The sequence below is a fragment of the Odocoileus virginianus genome, chromosome 8, assembly GCF_023699985.2.
Source record: "Odocoileus virginianus isolate 20LAN1187 ecotype Illinois chromosome 8, Ovbor_1.2, whole genome shotgun sequence".
NCBI classification, from domain to species: Eukaryota; Metazoa; Chordata; class Mammalia; order Artiodactyla; family Cervidae; genus Odocoileus; species Odocoileus virginianus.
The window spans coordinates 28641597-28655461 of record NC_069681.1 but is presented as its reverse complement, the minus strand read 5'-3'; the positions used below and the strand labels follow the sequence as shown (position 1 = coordinate 28655461).

Genomic DNA, 13865 nt, shown 5'->3' with positions numbered 1-13865 from the left:
GTGTTGAACTTCAGAACTCAACCCTGCTTTCCTTTCTCTGCGGTTCTTAACTGATGAAATAAATGTCCTGAATGACTTATCATCAGTACAAAATGACTATCTTTGCCATCAACGGGCCACAAAGGCAGGAGAGATGATTCTGGGGAGGTCTTAGAGTGATCTGAAATGTCATCTCTTTCAGGTAGCAAGATTTTGGCCTTTTGAATACAATGGGATTTTAAGATTTGCAGCAAAAAATATTTTTTAAAGGAAAAAAAAGACATTTTTCACAAGCACTCTGATTTTTAGGTTTCTATTCATTTCTAGAGCAAAATTAAATTTCAAGGACCAATATTAAAATGCATAAGATAGACCTTGACTTCGCCTAACAAATTGTTTTCTGTTTTACATTCCTGTGACACTTTTCCCCACCACAATGCTTGGGCAATGGTGTAACTGCCACCTTCCAAAACGGAGACACTTATGACATTGGAAACCATCATGATCATAGTTGAATATTAGATCACTCGTATTGTCCTTTTCTTTCCTTTTTCCGCATAATATTGAGCAGAGTCCCTGTACTCTAGCGCGGGTCCTTTCAACACAGCAGCCTGTACAGGCCAATCCCAGACTCTCCTTTAATGATTACTGCAGGACGCCAGGGATTCCCTGGTCGCTTAGCTGGTAAAGAATCCGCCTGCAGTGCACGAGACCTGGGATCCATCCCTGGGTTGGGAAGATTTCCTGAAGAAGGGAAAGGCTGCCCACTCCAGTATTCTGGCCTGGAGAATCCCATGTAGAGTCCAGCGGGTTGCAAAGAGTCGGACATGACGGAAGGACTTTCACTTTCACTTTAGGACCAAAATCTAACATGGGCTTTACCTTTTCATTATTTTCTTTAACAATTAACTATTTGTGGACATTGATTATACTTTGTTTTACACTGGGTGAAATGTGGTAAGCTACCTCCAGATTCCTGTTTACATATTTAGATATTATTCATATTAGAAGTCTGTGACTTTTTTGAAATGGCAAATGGAGAGGTATTATTGGTTCCAATCAAGTTCGTTGGTCTCCTTACCTCCTAAGTACCTACAATGATTATTCTCTAACTTATTTTTGAAAGTTCTCGATCAACTTCAATGATGCAGTCCCAAATTCGCAATTATGATTGCTTATAAGCGGAAAATGTCACTACTATTTGTTCTCTCTAACTTTAAAAAAATTCGTTCATAGTTCCAATAATCTACGATGTTTATACATTTGCTATCTGTAGGAAATGTAAGAATGTTATAGTCAAATATTTTTTGCTTATTGTGCTATATTTGTGTTTTAACTAATGCTAGAAATTCATAATATCCTTCAAAGAGTACTATCAAATGTTTATTTCAATTTTTCCTATTTATGAATAATGCCAAAGAATGCCACCCCAAAAGTCTTAGATATCCATTTTTCTATTACTCCTTGAATTATTTTATATAGCTGCTTTTAGTAGAAATCTCAAAGGCAAGATGGATACAAAAACACACTAACAAAAATTTTTCTCTTTCTAATGCCAGAAAAAAATCACTCTATCTTTAAGCATCCCTTCAATTAAGTGAAATAATGTCCTCTACTTACCTCCAACTTAAATAATTTGACTATCCATCCCTTAAAGGACATTAACAGATTTTCTAATATAAATTAACCTAATATTGATTCAGTTCAGTTCAGTGGCTCAGTCATGTCCAACTCTTCACGACCCCATGGACTGCAGCACACCAGGCTTCCCTGTCCATCACCAACTCCCAGAGCTTGCCCAAACTCATGTCCATTGAGTCAGTGATGCCATCCAACCATCTCATCCTCTGTCGTCCCCTTCTCCTCCCACCTTCAATTCTTCCTATTGGTGGGAGGAAAAAAAAAAAACCCACATCCATAACCACAGTGTTCACAAACTAATTATCTTCAATATAATTTTAAAGGATAAACCTTTGAAAGAATACTTAATGGAATTGGATTTTTTTCTTATTATTTATTGTTATTTATCTTTCACCTCATTCCTTTCATTTTTCCCCCTGAAACATTCAGTCACTGTTAAGATTTTACAGTACAGTTTTCAGCCTGAATCCATATCCAGCTCATTTTAAAGATCCCTTCTGTGAATCTGCACCACCATTCCCCGTGTACCTTGAGTTTAGTACTAGCTCAGTGGGAATATTTTTTAATTGAGCATTGAGGTTGCATTCTGAGCTTTTGCATGAGAATTTAAATTAGAGTCAAGAAGAAATGTTCATTCTAAACCACTTGAGTTGGACTTTCCAAAATTACTAGTTTTTAAAGTAACTTTAAAGAACAAGAAATGTCTTTAAAAATGTAACTCTCTTGCCCAAAGTAGAACTACACAAAACTCCCCAGAATCTTCACTCTTTATTATCATTATATATTTACAGCCATCTTTCAGCAAAAATACGCTGAGAACTGGAGAATCTTATTAGTAACAGGGTCATTTACTTTTAGATAATATTGAAACTCAAACATTCACAATGTTGACAGAAGCATTATTTAAAATGCAGAGGGTGGGGTAGATAAACAGAACATGACAGAACTAAGGGGAATTCAGCAACATGTGCTGGTCTTTATTTATTGAAATATTTTTCATGTTGTGAAGTCATGTCTTTTGAATTCAATGAGAGCAGATGGCCTGACATCCAAAGGAAATCACAAAAGATGTATAGAGTTCATGTTTTCAGAGAACCAGAGGGCAAGTGTTTAATCACTTTTTAGTCTAGTAATGTTGATATTAAAAAATAGGAAAGGAATGAGCAAGAAAAAACATACATGTAAGCAACATTGTAAATCAATGATGCTTCATCAAAAAAAATTTAAAAAAGAAGAAGACTCATACATGCAATTGACTATGGCCTCACACACACATTCAAGACGACAGACACTGAGGACTTCCCTGGCAGTCTAGTGGTTAAGACTATGCCTTCCAATGGAAGGGGTGAGGGCTCGGACCCTGGTCAGAGAGATAAGATCCCACATGCCACACAGCCAAAAATCCAAAACATAAAACAGAAATAGTATTGTAGGAAATTCAATAAAGACCTTAAAAGTTGTCCCCATTATAAAGAAAAAAAAAATTTTTTTTTTTAATTATAAGGGGCTTCCCTGGTGGTCCTGCAGTTAAGGCTCTGCACTCCCAATGCAGGGCGCCTGAGTTCAGTCCCTGCTCAGGGAACCAGACGCCACCTGCAGCAACTTAAGCTCCCACATGTGTGCTCGGTCGTTCAGTCGTGTCTGACTCTTCGTGATGCCGTGAACTATAACCCGCCAGGTTCCTCTGTCCATGGAATTTTCCAAGCAAGAATACTACAGTGGGCTGCCATTTCCTACTCCAGGAGATCTTCCTGACCCAGGCGTCGAACCCACATCTCTTGTGCCTCTTACACTGGCAGGCAGATTCTTTACCACTGAGACACCTGGGAAGCCTCACACGCCTCAACAAAAATAAATAAATAAATAAATAAGCAGCTATCATTTTAAAAAAAAAAAAGATTTCTACCACTGAAGCTGATGTAGTCAGGAAGCCAGTAAGTGAAGACCACATATTTCCAGGTCTTATTCTTATTGTCGTTCAGTCACTCAGTCATGTCCAACTCTTTGTGACCCTACGAACCATAGCCCACCAGGCTCCTCTGTCCATGGCATTCTGCAGTCAAGAGTACTAGAATGGGTTGCCATTTCCTTCTCCAGGGGATCTTCCCAACCAAAAGATCAAACCCATGTCTTCTGCATTGGCAGACAGATGTGCAATTTGCAGGTTGCAAATGAGAAGGCCAAAGAGGGGAGGTTTGCTTACCCTTCACACCAACCATCGATCATGTGTGTAAGTTCAGCGATTGCTCTTCCCTCACATGCATTGTTCAACTAACAGCTCCAACCCTGTGATTGTATTTAAGCTCAAGTCTCTCCATTTGTTAAAGACAAGAACAGCAAAGGGCAAGTGTGGTTTTGAAATTCCCTGGAGGTTACGCAGGAACCTGATAAATCCGTGCTTTGGAACAGAGGGGCGGAATGGCTGAGCAGGTGTGGGAAAGCAGGGTCTCACTCTCTTATCACTGTGTACCTCTGGGGCCATGCGACTGTGTTGCTGATTCAAAACCTGCATATAAACATTTTTATATGGAGATTCCTGGACCTCACCCCAGACCTACTGAAATGGCATCTCTAAAGGAAGGCCCTGGAATCTTCATTTTAACAAGCTCACGGGTGAGTCTGACACATAAGTAAATAGACAACAAAGTGTTGCAAATATAAACACAGATGGCGGGCACTGCCAGGCCCCAGGTGTCAGGTAATATAAAGAATGCAGAAAAACCACCACTGCCAGAGAGAACCTCCCTCCCCAGCCTGCTCTGAGGTCTGAAATTCTTTTGTTAGACATTCTGTCTCCAATCTGTCCTTGTAAAATTGTGATGCCGGGGCGGGGCAGAAAGGAAATTCTTGACTTCACCAAACTCAACCTTCAATCTACTTTCCCGATGTTATCTAATCAGCACAAAATCTTTTGAGAAACAGGCTATGCAAATGCTCCATGATTTCACCATCCTTCCATGCCCACTGCAATCAGTTTTGATACTTAAGACTTGGCTGAAATGATTTCCTTGAAGGTCACCAAGGATCCTTCACGCACTATGGCTTTTTCTCTTTCCTAGGTCTGTAGACTCTTTGCTTCTTGACATTCCTGTTTCCCAGGAATTATGTCACCTTGTGTGAGCCTGATTCTCCTCTTTAATTCACATGTGCTTCTCTACATCTCCTGAACGCTTCCATCTCATTCCCGACAAGTCATTCTTGGGCCATCTTCTCTCTTCCCCACCTTTCTGGCTGTCATTTTCACAGGGTCATCTCATAGACAAGTATTTCTCAGCCTGGGCTCTCTCTCCTGGGATACACAACTGCTTCTCCTGGCCCTCTGAGCATCACACCTGGACCTCTTATGGAAAAATCCACATCCACAGCCATAACCATTAGCTGTGTGCCAGGCACTTATCTGCGTATTTCACAAACATAAGCTCATTCAATACTCACAATTACCCTATTTTATCAAACCAGTCGATCCTAAAGGAAATCAGTCTTGAATATTCATTGGAAGGACTGATGCTGAAGCTGAAACTGCAATACTTTGGCCACCTGATGTGAACAGCTGACTCATTGGAAAAGACCCTGATGCTGGGAAAGATTGAAGGCAGGAGGAGAAGGGGACGACAGAGGATGAGATCGTTGGATGGCATCACTGACTTGAAGGACATGAATTTGAGCAAGCTCTGGGAGTTGGTGATGGACAGGGAGGCCTGGCATGCTGCAGTCCTTGGGGTCACAAAGAGTCGGACACGACTGAGCGACTGAATGGAACAACTCTATTTTAAGCCTGAGGGGACCATGTAGGCTATGCTATGCCAAATTGATCAGTTGTGTCTGACTCTTTGTGACTCCAGGGACTGTAGCCCGCCAGGCTCCTCTGTACAAGAAATTTTCCAGGCAAGAATACTGCAGCATTTTTCCATTTCCTTCTTCAGGGGACCTTCCTGACCCAGAGATAGAACCTGTATCGCCGACATCTCCTGCATTGGCAGGTGGATTCTTTACCACTGAGTCACCTGGGAAGTTCCTGAGGGAAGTGAGATACCTAAAAGTTAAACTACTTTATTCAGGTTGCACCGCTATTATATGGTAGAACGAAGATTCTTACCTAGACAGGCTAAGTCTAGAGCTTCTGAATGATGATGTTATGGTATGTCTCAGCCTTAGGTTAAGAATTATCAGCAAAACTTCAGTCACTTTCTGGTCAAAATCTTTTGGTGTTTCATCACTGAATCCTGAAACATCTAAAAAATTGCAGTTGGGAACTTAAAGCTGGAATTTGATCTTATTTCTACTTAATGTTTCAGCCACTATCTCCCACTATTCTCTTCCACACAGGGTAAGTATTCCAAACAAAAAATCTTTGACTATTTACTGGTTTCAAGATTATAATTTAGGTGTAAGTATATAGTAGGTGTGGGAAAAGTAAAAATTCAAACTAGAGGGACAGAAACTGCATTTATCCTCTCAACTGAATCAACTAGTCAACCAGAAATGTATGTACGACGTGACAATTTTTCAAGGCCTCAGACATCAGACGCCGAGGGACAGTGGCAGACGACACTGAGGGGTGCGTCCTGTGGCCACTGCAGCCTACCTCCTGGAGAAAGTTTCCGAGCTGAGTCAGAGAGGGGACCAAGCCAGGCGGAGTCTGGAGACCTCTGTGAGTTGAGGCGACAAGGCCGGGGAAGGCTGAAGGGACCGAGGCTGCTCAGAATAGTGTCCGCTCAGCTACAGGGCAGATCCAGCAGTCCCCACCTAAGTGTAACTGCGGGCCTCATAAAGAGACGGGAGAAGGAGAGTTTTTAAAAACTGAGCAAGTAATAGCCAAAAAGCTTTCCAAATGTAATCAAAATTGTATACACACACATCCAAGAAGTTTAACAAGCCCCAAGCAGTTCACTCATGGAAAGATCTACACAGAGACACGTCAAAATCAAATCGCCCAAAACCAGGGAGAAAGAGAAATTCTTAAAAGGCAGAGAAAAGAGACATACTATGCCTGGAGAAACAAAGATGAGGACGATAATAGATTACTCACCGAAAGCAATGTCAGAAGACAATGGAACAGTATCTCTAAAGTAATGAAAGAGAAAACTATTTAAATCTCTTAAAAACAGAAGACTGTTTAAAACAAAAGATAATAAAATGGTTTGAGGGAGTTATAATGAATGCATAAATAAAACATCTTTTAATAGTAGCACAAAGTTGAGAGGCAATAAGTGGAAATTTACAGTTATAAGATTCTTACCCTATTAATGAGGATTGTTACAAGTTTAAACTACATTATAAGACATAAATCAACCACCCCAACAAATCACAACAGCACATTAGTTATTGTTAATAAGTCAAAAAGGAGATAATATGGAATCACCAAAAACACAAAATTGACCCAAAAGAAGGCAGGAAATGAGAGAAAAGAAAACAAGGAACAGATAAGACAAATACAAAACAAATTAGATAGCAGATTTAAACACAATCATAAACTACTTTAAACATACATGGCCTAAATACATCAATTAAATGCAGTAGTTGTCAAAATAGACCCAAAAAAAGCAAGTTCTCACTATACGCTGCCTTCGACAAACTCACCTTCAATATAAAACATAAGTAGGTTAAAAGTAAACGGATGAGAAAGATACTGTGCTGATTCTTCAAAAGAAGGATAGCACGGCTACACTGGGCTTCCCAGGCGGCTCACTGGTAAAGAGCCAGCTGCCAACGCAGGGGACCTGGGTTCCTTCCCTGCTCCCAGAAGATCCCCTGGAGAAGGAAACGGCAGCCCACTCCAGTATCCTCGCCTGGAGAATCCCAGGGACAGAGGAGTCTGGAGGGCTACAGTCCATGGGGTCGCAAAGAGTCGGACAGGCCTTAGTGACTGTGCACGCACACACACACACACACGCTACAGTAATATCAAACAAGGAAAATTATGATAAATTTTATTTTTTTTAAGTCATTTCATATTTGATGAAAACTAGACAAATTCACATATCCAAGTTCAACACACATACCCCTAAGTTCAACAACCCCAAACAAAAGAAAAGTGAGGGACTCGCCGGGTGTCACAGGGGATAAGAACCCGCTTGCCAGAGGAGGGGAGGCGGGTTCAAGCCCCGGTCAGGGAAGATCCCGCGTGCCGCAGGACAACCAAAGCTGTGCATCTCTGCCACCGTGCTCACCCTCCAGCGCCTCATCTCTGGAGCCTGCATGCTGCAGCCACAGACGCCCGGGCCCGGAACCCGAGCTCCGCAGCAGGAGAAACCACCGCCCTGAAAAGCCCACCGAGGCGATGAGGAGGCGGCCCCGCCCGCCAGCAGCTGGAGAAAGCGGGCTTGCGGGAAGGAAGACCCAAGACAACCACAGATAAAATGAATGAATGGATGAACGAATTTCAGAAAAAGAAACATGGGAAGACTACACAAAGCCTCAGAAAAATCAAGCTGCCTGTGACCAGTGGCAAAGAGGAATTCTTCATTTAACAGCAGAATGAGCAAACACACACGCTGTCCAATTCTCTTAGAAGCAGAGACGCGGAGGCCCCGATGGTTCAGGGCTGGAGCATATGCAGAAGGAAGGCCGGCGACAGGACAGGAAGTCCAGCGTCGAGAGCCTTCATCCTAAATCCGGGCAGGAGCTGTTCAGTTCCTCCCAAGGATGTGGCAGGGGAAACGGGAAAGGAGAAAGACCTTCCTGGCAGCAGGCAGTAGGACAGGGTAGGGGGACAGAATAATCGGCAGGTGTTCGCAGTAGCTGGGAGCAGGGGAAAGCGTAAGGCAGGTGGGGATGGCGATAAAGGCAGGTGAGTGGTAAAAAGATCAGGCAAAAACAATAAACTGTTATAATATATTATAATACTCCAGAAATAATGAGCCCCATACCTACTCAGGTGTCATCTAACTTCTCAATGGCACAGGGAACATCGAGAGGGCGGGGAATGTCTTCCATCTTTCTCTCGCCAGCATTGAGCTTGCCACACTGATTTTTAGGACAGATAAATTAATGGATCTGATCAAGACTTGTATTTTTATTTACTTGTTTAGGTCAGGGACTCTAATATTTATAATTCCAGAGACTTCTCATTTGTAAGTTTTGAGGAGAAATAATATGCTCCATCTAATGCTAGTCAGGTCTTAAACATATAATCAAAGATATTGCATATTTAACTACAATAAAATCTCAAATTATACTGGCCTGGCTCAAGAACAAAGCCATGTCTTTTTTTTTTTCCTCTGTACCAGGTTTTAGTTGCACCATGTGGGGTCTAGTTTCCTGACCAAGGGTCAAACCCAGATCCCCTCACACTGGGAGCTCAGAATCTTACCTACTGAGCCAACAGGCAAGTTCCTGGTACATGACTTTTGAAAATGGTATCATAATTAGATCATTTCCCTGAGAAATATCACAGCCCCTAGGACCCAGGAAAACACATACACCTTATTTAGGGCAAAGAATGGAGGGCGAGAACAAAAAAGAAACTTTTTTAGTAACTGTAATTTCAGGTTAAAATTTTACCACTGGCAACATTCCCATTTTTCATTGAATTTCATTGTATCTCTGCTAAACAGAATATCATTTTAGAAAATGAAAGTTCAACAGAAATTAAAAGGTGTTAAGGAAAATTTGGAGACATTCATGGTGCGCTACAATCTGACATTTGAATTTCTCCCCAATATAAAAATGTTTCCCATTTTAATCTTAAGCATTTTTCAATCATGTTGCTACTTTTTAACCCGATCATCTAAAAGTGTGCAAAAATCATACTTTTAAGCAGAAATGAATACATCCTTAAGCATAATGAGGGGGGGGGGGGGAAGAAAGCAAGCATAGTGGAGATTTGCGAAGGATTAGAGATTACATGGGCTTCCCAGGTGTGAAGAACCTTCCTGCCAGTGCAGAAGACCTAAGACTTGGGTTCAGTCCCGGGGTGGGGAAGATCCTCTGGAGGAGGGCATGGCTACCCACTCTAGGATTCTTTCCTGGAGAATCCCACAGACAGAGGAGTCTGCGGCAAAGAGTCAGACACAACTGAAGTGACTTCACACGCACAAGGATATTTTTATGGGCTTCCCTGGGGGCTCAGACGGAGACTATATGACAGAATGGAAAAAGCCAAGCTTTGGGATGATGAAACCTGGCCCTGTGAGTTAATAGCCAGGTGGCCTCGGTTACTCTGAGACACTTGGTTTCCATATCTATAAGATGGGGATGTGTTAGACACTTTTACGTGACTCCGTATACTCTCTTTCCCACCCCTTACTCCGTCACTGCTGGAGAAAATAGCTGGGCTCAGCGCCCACCAGCTTTGAGGGGAGACAAGGGCAGCCACTCAGGACAGACTTGGGTCAGGGTGTCCTTGGCATCTCTGCAGATGGTACCCACAGGACACACTCAGGCAGGTATAAGTGGGAGGAGCGTGGCAGTGACCAGCCCTGACTGATGGGAGGATGGAAGCTGATGGACAAACATTCCTCTCTTTTGCTCCCCAAATAGACAGATCTTGGCTGCATTTCCCGAGCCTTTTCAAAAGGCTCCATGGAATCACACCCAGATGACCTTATACTGATTCTCCCTCCTTCCGTGTTTCCCTCCCCAATCCTTTCCACTTTTAAAGTACCCCAGGCTAAGGCAGAAGATAAGAAAGAATGCTTCTAACCTCCCAGGGTAGGTAAGGATAAAGTCTGTGCATGAAGAGGACTTAGAGCATTCCACGCATTGTTTTAAGTGCTTTGTATACATTAACATCTGTAAACCTTCCAACAACCCTATGAGGTGTGTGCCATCATTCTCTCCTTTTCCTGGAGGAGAATAGCACAGAGAGGTTAAGGATCTTATCCAAGATCACACAGCTCTCCAGAGGCTAAAGCATTGCAGCAGATACCGGATGTGTGTGTGCCTGCTCAGTCATGTCTGACTCTGTGCGACTCCATGGACTGTAGCCCACCAGGCTCCTCTGTTCATGGAATGTTCCAGGTAAGAATACTAGTGTGAGTTGAAATTTCCTCCTCCCGGGAATCTTCCTGACCCAGGGCTCGAACCCTAGTTTCTTGGTCTCCTGTGTTGGCAGGCAGTTCTTTACCCAAGTTCCCACCTGGGAAGACCAGGTGCCAGATACAAGTGGTTTAACATTTTCAGACTTAACACAGGCTTTGAAGGTTGAAAAATAAGGAGGAGCCTAAAGGAATATAGAGCTCTTGGGAATATAAATCTGCTTCTACCATAAACTGGTGTTGGAGTCCACTTTGATGGCTAAGAGATGAGACAGACGAACAGCCGGACTCTGCTCTGTACACGTAGGCAGACAGCAGCTCACCATCCCTACTGGCAAATAAAAAAGTGTTAGGAAGACTAAATTGATTTAGAGGCTGACTTTCCTGATTAAATTCCACTTATCCTATTGACTTTAAGCATAGCCTTTTGCTTTCGATGTAGATTTTTCCCATTATCTATTCCCCCAGGCAACTCCCACGAACAGATGTCTATCTAGCGCCTATATACTAGAGCTGGAGGTCCAAAATCCCCTTATCAAAGGGGATTGCAGCCTGCCTTCCCACCCCCCCACCCCTCCCAGTTTAAAGGCAACTGATATCTAGGTACAAGAAATAAAGATAGAGCCCGGCAAGTAAAACCTGCAGCCCCCAGATCCTGGCTGCGTAAGCCAGACACTGCTCTCCTGACATGAAATCAAGATAAGAAAAGCTGCCAGGGTAAGCAGCAGTCACATCTGCAATTCCCTCCAGAACCCTGGCCAGTGGTCACTTAGTATCCAGTGTCTAAACCTTGGCTGTTCCAAACCCGAGAAGTGGAAACACAGTTCCTGTTGTTCAGTCGCTAAATTGTGCCCAGCTCTTTGCCACCCCATGGACTGCATGCAGCAGCCACGCTCCTCGGTCCTTGACCTTCTCCCCGAGTTTGCTCAAACTCATGTTCCAAACCCAGGAGGTGAAAACACAGTAGCTGTTCCAGAATCAGCCTTTAGCATCAGTCGCCTTTCAATCCCAGAACCTAAACATCCAACTGTCATTTTACCATTTCCAGGCTCGGTGAAACTGAGCCCTCCGGGGGTTTCCTAATCTGAGCCGGCACTTAGGTGCAGCCAGAGCAGCAGACCTCTCTCAGCTCTGGGACCCGCAAAAGGTTTGTTTTTCTTCTTCTTCTTCTTCTTTTTCACACGTGAAAAAGGAAAGACATGGCATTTCCTCTTATGAGAGCAAATCAGAAAAGCGAAAATTCGATTTCAAGATAGGCCTTTAAAGTTATCACCCAAGACCATAAAAATTTAACACTGGATAAAGAAAAACAGACTCAGAAGACGTGGAGTCAGCCATGAGTTTATAGGATTTCTCAGGTTAAAACGCTGCTTTTGATTTGTAAAGAGAGAAATCCTATAAAATACTTGGCATCCAGAGACAAGGAAATAGCAAGGGTTTCCTCACTATAAATAAGACTGTTTTTATTTTTCCAAAGGCTGGCTGTCCTAATATATCCTGGGGAAGTCACAGGCCATTGGGTCCCTGCTGGGCCACCACCCCAGCCCTGACTTCAGGAGATGAAGCCTCACAGACACTGGGAGGTTTGGAAGAAACATGCAAATCTAAACAAAATAAACTGAAAAGAAAATTAAATTTCTTAGGACTGCATTTTCTTCTTTAAAACTGTGCCAATTTTATGAGCAGGGGAAAAAGTCTAAATATTATAATGGAAGAAGATCCAAGGAGGCAGATGAATCCACCTGGTGAAGAACTACTGGCCTCTTAACAGAAAAGCAGTTTTCCAAATGCAGCCCAGTGGATCTGGTCATGACCTCCACGTTACTTTTAAGTTCGTCTTCATAGAAAAGTGATCACAATTTCAACTTGAATGTTTTTTGCAGCTGCTATTGCTTGCTGTTTCCTGAAATCTGGAATTTTACTTTTTGGGAAGAGATAATTTCTGAAGGATTTTTTTCAGACGTTTATAGTATATTCCCCTTGGAAATGGCTTTTTTGAGCCTATAAAATATGACCAGATGACTCAGAAGTGACGCTACAAGTGTACGTGTGTCCCTGGCAAAAATACATACCTTAAAATTTGAGAGACTTACAGAGTCTACATTTGCAGCAAGTACATTTTAAAACCTGCCATGACTACCGGTAAAAATCTGAGAAAAGCTTTGCTCTTTATTTACAGACTCCACTTTTGGAAAAAGTGAAATCGAATAAATCAGCCAAACAAAAATTCCTATACAGTTTGCCTGATACTCTACATATAGCTAAAAGAAGAAAACATCTTAAATGACATTCTTTTAGTGGACCAGTCTAATTATTTTCACCACCCCGTTACTATTTTAATTTAATTCATGGTGAAAATCAACTCACAACACAAAAAGGTTATTCACCCACTAGGTCTGAACTTTTCAAATATCAGTAACATGTCATTCCTCTTAGTAAAACAATTATTTTGAAAATGCTCTAAACTTTATTTAAGTGAAGGCAATGAAATTTGCATTCAGTGATCCTCAGGTATTGCTCTAAAACTAAAACAGGGAAAATGCAATAAAATGATGGCTCTTCCATAAAATAATCCCCATTGAGAACCAGAGACTTTGTCCTGGCCCCAATTTAAGAAGTTATTTGGTAAAATTAGTAAATACATTTTCAAGTAATGAATTATGTTTTATACCCCTCAAAAAAAAAATAGTCTCCTTTGAAAATGTAACACATTCAAAAGCCATGTTACTTTTGCCAAGAAAAATAGGTAATTATGAGCATTCTCGAGAAATATGTATGATATCTGCTTCAATCAAAGTCACTTAAACCTAGGCAAGCTTTGCCTTTGCCTATAAAAACCAAGCTGGCGCTAAATACTGGGAATGATGATGGAGAAGCAGTTCAACACAAATATTAAGTTACCCAGGGATCCTAATTCCTGACCCTTCTTTATAAAGGTCATGCATGTGATTTAAAAAATTAAGAAAAGATTTTCTGTTCTACCTAAACTCTAGCTTTAAAGAATCATAAAAATAAAAGAGTAATTAAAATAACTGGTATCAAAAATGTTCAGATTCAAATTCTGCCTCCATTTAGGAGCATAATTAATTATTAGCTTAGGAATACCGAGATTTTAGAAGTTGGTGTCTTGTTCCTTTTGTTAGAAGGTAATTAAACCTCACACTCAACCTCTGCCTTGGAAAAGAAAATTATGCTGAAGCAGTTAATGTGCAGATTTGTTTGAACAAATGGCATACCATTCCCCACCACCTCTTGGAACAAACTTAA

The 13865-nt window shown here is 41.8% G+C and overlaps 1 long non-coding RNA gene across 2 annotated transcripts; it reads right to left on the bottom strand.

The window, feature by feature from the left end:
* Positions 1 to 1850: 1850 nt before the first annotated feature.
* Positions 1851 to 12010, bottom strand: LOC110134509 (uncharacterized). Of its 2 annotated transcripts, none has more exons than XR_011489048.1 (4): positions 11638 to 12010; positions 10827 to 10929; positions 8490 to 8586; positions 1851 to 8361 (listed from the first exon to the last, which is right to left on the bottom strand). It is a non-coding gene; the product is annotated as an uncharacterized lncRNA (long non-coding RNA). The 2 variants fall into 2 exon arrangements; XR_002313094.2 differs by having other exon boundaries at positions 1852 to 8361; positions 10827 to 10926; positions 11638 to 12007.
* Between the last annotated feature and the right edge of the window lie 1855 nt (positions 12011 to 13865).